Source organism: Tachyglossus aculeatus, chromosome X1 (assembly GCF_015852505.1).
Source record: "Tachyglossus aculeatus isolate mTacAcu1 chromosome X1, mTacAcu1.pri, whole genome shotgun sequence".
Classification (NCBI taxonomy): Eukaryota; Metazoa; Chordata; class Mammalia; order Monotremata; family Tachyglossidae; genus Tachyglossus; species Tachyglossus aculeatus.
The window spans coordinates 84,103,609-84,108,249 of record NC_052101.1 but is presented as its reverse complement, the minus strand read 5'-3'; the positions used below and the strand labels follow the sequence as shown (position 1 = coordinate 84,108,249).

The 4,641-nt window shown below is 43.9% G+C and overlaps 1 non-coding gene across 1 annotated transcript; it reads left to right on the top strand.

Moving 5' to 3' along the window:
* Positions 1-3,304: 3,304 nt before the first annotated feature.
* On the top strand, positions 3,305-3,442 carry LOC119920412. Its single transcript, XR_005448159.1, has one exon. It is a non-coding gene; the product is annotated as a small nucleolar RNA SNORA7 (small nucleolar RNA).
* The last annotated feature ends 1,199 nt before the right edge of the window (positions 3,443-4,641 follow it).

Genomic DNA, 4,641 nt, shown 5'->3' with positions numbered 1-4,641 from the left:
GAGACCAAGAGCACAGGGCTTGGTATGGTGGCACATTCTACAATAAACTAATAATTGCACAAGACTTTAACATGTCACAGATGCAAAACCACTAAATAACTCACCTCCTTTCATCTAAAAACAATTGTATTTGTCAAGTGTTTATTATGTGCCGAACACCGTGATCGTTGGGGTAGAAAAAATGCAATCAAATCAGACACAGACCTTGTTCCACACAGGGCTTCCAATTGAAGTAGGAGAGAGCATCATCACCAGCAGTGGTATTTATTAAGTGCTTACTGTGTGCAGAGCACTGTACTAAGTGCTTGGGGAGCATGGGTATTTAATCCCCATTTTACAGAAGAGAAAACTGAGGCACTGAAAAATTAAGCAATTGCCCAAGGTCACACAGCGGGTAAATGGCAGAGCCAGTATTAGAACTCAGTTCCTCTGACTCCCAGGCCCATGCTCTTTCCACTAGCCATGCTGCTTCTCACAGGATTGAGCCTTAAAACTTTTTTTAAAAAGTTGCCATATTCCAGGCAGTTGTTTTTTTAAAAAATATGGTATTGGTTAAGTGCTTACTATGTGCCAGGCACTGTACTAAGTGCCGGGGTAAATGCAAGCTATTCAGGTTGCACCCAGTACATGGCCCACAGGAGGCTCACAGTATTGATCCTCAGTTTACAGATAACTGAGACAGTGAAGTTAAGTGACTTTGCCCAAGGCTACACAACAGACAAGTGGCGCAGCCAGAATTAGAATCCAGGTCCTTCTGGCTCCCAGGCCCGTGCTTTATCCACTAGGCCATGCTGTTTCTCAAGCATTACACTGTCCACTCTCTGCTGGCCATCCAATGAAATACCTTCATACTGTCACTGTAGGGTACCACTTTCTTTTAACAGTAATAATAATAATGGCATTTATTAAGCACAAAGCACTGCTCTAAGCGCTGGGGAAGTTACAAGGTGATCAGATTGTTCAACAGGGGGCTCACAGTCTTAATTCCCATTTTACAGCTGAGGTAACTGGGGCCCAGAGAAGTTAAGTGACTTGCCCAAAGTCACACAGCTGACAACTGGTGGAGCTGGGATTTGAACCCATGACCTCTGACTCCAAAGCCCATGCTCTTTCCACTGAGCCACGCTGCTTTGTCCAACCTTATTAATTTCTATCTCATTTCCTACTGTATTCTCCCAAACATTTAGTACAGTGCTCTGTACTAAGGTTTATCTCCTAAACCTTAAGATCACCCTTTGCCCGCCCAAGGATGATAATTCTAACCTAATGATAGTGTAATCTAAATAAATGTATTTCAATGAAATATAATTCCTTCTCAAGTTTTAGCTCTGTAGAGCCAAGTATTACTATACTTTCAAACTTTTTCAAAATACTTTTGTGATTTCGTCTTTCCTTGACGGTCAAGACATTGTGTTCCTGACCTGATCTTTCATCTGGAGAACTCTGCACCTATTTAGGAAAACAAAACTTTTTAATCGTTATTTTATGGTGTAACTGCAAATACCCAAACTTACTCATGTTTAACTCTTTGTTAGCCTTATGGATATAGATATTTAATAGCTCTTAACTACGCATTATATCATTTGAATTGTTTTTTCCACTGTTTTATTTAATCACATCAGTAATCCCTGCTCTGCCACTTGCTTGCTGTGTGACCTTGGGCAAGTTACTTAACTTCTGGGCCTCTGTTACCTCTCTGTAAAATGAGGATTAAGACTGCAAGCCCCATGTGGGACATGGACTGAGTCCAAATTGATTAGTTTGTATTTACCCCAGCACTTAGAAGAACAGTGCCTGACAAATTTTTTCTACCCCAACGATTACAGTGTTCAGCACATAATAAGCACTTAACAAATACCATTAAAAAAAATAGCAGTATGGGCTAGTAGAAAAAGCATGGACCTGGGAATCAAAGGATCTTGGTTCTAATCCTGTTTTCACTACTTGTCTGCTGGGTGACCTTGGGCAAAGCATTTATCTTCTTTGTGTCTCAGTTTCCTCATCTGCAAAATAGAAATTAAATGCCTATTCTCCTTCTTTCTTGGACTGTGAGCCCCATGTGGGACAGGGACTGTGTCCAACCTTATTAATTTTTATCTCATTTTCTACTGTATTCTCCCAAACATTTAGTACAGTATTCTGCACACAGTAAGTATGCAATAAATACCATTGAATGATTGACTGGTCTACACCAGCACTTAGAACAGTGCATAACACATAGCGCTTAAATACCAAAATTATTATTATTATTATTTATTGAGCTCCTTTGTGCAGAGCACTGTACTAAGCATTTGGGAGAGTACAACATAACAGAGTTGGCAGACATGTTCCCTGCTCACAATGCGCTTACTAGGGAGGAAGTGACCTGGAGGGAAGAAAAAAATTAATCAGGGAATATCTCCTAGGTAGGTGGGCTTTCAGAAGGATTTGGATGATGGGGAGAACTGGTCTGGTGGATTTAAAGTGAGTAGACAGCAGGGTAGAAGTCAGAGTCTATCAGCTTTCCCCCCCATTACAACCTAGCTATGCTTCTCTCAAGCCAAACTACTCGATCTGCCTCATTCTTGTCTCTCCCATCACTGACTTCTTGCTTACATTCTTCTTTCTGTCTGGAACGCCCTTTCTCATCACATCTGACAGACCACCATTTTCCCCATATTCAAAGCTCTACTAAAATTCCCTCTCCTGCAGGAGGCCTTCCCTGCTTAATCTCTTATCCCCCCACCCTATATTCCCCCTGCAACTGCCACTTTAGCACTTCCACTTCACCTAAGCCCTTGGATACTCACATCTCTCCATAGCACTTATTTTCTAATCTTTTACAGTCTATTGCTTCCACTAAATGTTATTTCTTTTAGTGTCTGTCTCCCCCACTAGACTATAAACTCCTTGAGGGCAGGGTTCTTGACTACTAATTCTACTGTACTTTTCCAAGGGAAAAAGCTTAGGTCTCCAGTGGAAAGATCAGGTCACCTACAAAATTCCCTGACTCAAGGCAGGATCAGATGTGTTTTGCACACAGGCAGTGCTCAGTCAATACTATTTTTTTTAGCATTTATTAAGCACTTACTATGTACAAAGCACTGTTCTAAGCACTGGGGAGGTTACAAGGTTGTAAGATCAGGTTGTCCCACAGGGGGCTCACAGTCTTAATTCCCATTTTACAGATGAGGTAATTAAGGCACAGAGAAGTTGTGCCCAAAGTCACACAGCTGACAATTGGCAGAGTCAGGATTTGAACCCATGACATCTGACTCCAAAGCCCATGCTCTTTCCACTAAGACACATGAGGTACAGTGAGGTGCTCCTCTCAGGGTCACACCTGGAGAGTTCCCAGTACTCTACCAGTCTCGACTACAGGAGGGAGAATCAGGCAGAGGCGTATCCATTCCTTTTCTAGCTTGGGCAGTGGCTGGCGAGTGGAAGGCAATCTGCTACAAGTCAAAACTCACCTGTGCTGGGCAGCAGTGGCATGGGAGAGAGTCAGGGGCAGAGACTCAATTTTACTGCACGGAAGGAGGCAATGGTAAACCATTTCCACATTTTTACCAAGAAAACTCTTTGGATACACTACCAGAACGATTGCGGATGGAGGTGGGGCGTTCTGGGAGAGATGTGTCCATGGCGTCGCTATGGGTCAGAGATGACTCGACAGCATAACAGAGAGCTGGGATGTAGTAGGAGAAGAGAGAGGATTACAGAGGGAGAGAGTGGATGGAGTTATTTAAAGTCAATGGTCAAGAGTTTCTGTGTGGTGCAAAGATGGATAACCATTGGAGGAGTGGAAAAATGAATGCAGAGTGGCAGAACAACAGTTTTGAGAAGGACTTTCTCCAGGCACCTTTCCTCCCCTCTTGATGGAATTTCAGGTAATCCTCAGCCGATCAATGTACTAAGCACTTGGGAAAGTTCAGTACAAGAGAATTAGTAGACAAGATCCCTGCCCACAAAGAGCTTAGTCTGCAGGGAGGGCCCCAGCAGGCCCTGCCTCCTAGCAAATCATATTCTGCAGAATAACCACCTCAGGGTATTTCAGGAGGAGGGTAGAAGGAGCACAGTCACTCCTCCTCTATGCCCACCTCCCCAATTTCCCCTCTGATGCTCTATATGTCTCTCTTTGTGGATAATAGTAATTGTGGTGTTTGTTGAGTGCTTACTATGTGCCAGGCACTGTACTAAGCGCTGGGGTGGGCATTAGTAAATTGGGTTGGACACAGTCCCTGTCCCTTGTGGGGCTCACAGTCTCAGTCCCATTTTACAAATGCGGTAACAGAGGCACAGAGAAGTGAAGTGACTTTCCCAAGGCCACACAGCAGATGAGTGGAAGAGCCAGGATTAGAACCCATGACTTTATGACTTCCAGGCCCATGCTCTATTCACTATGCCATGCTGGATCCCCTCTCATCAGGAGTTGCGGGGCTTTGGGACAACCGGCCCTACCCTAGGGCTGGCCTTGATACCAGGCAAGCCAAACATCTGCTGAATAGTGAGCAACTAGAAAACAGAAAATAGTGGGCAACTAGAAAAAGGAAGGAGCAGAGGATGCAGTAAACAAAAGCCTCCCATACATCACAGCTGAAAACTAGGCCACCTCTGCAGCAGACAGACCAAACTGGCGCACTGCAATCAGGAAAGGAATGG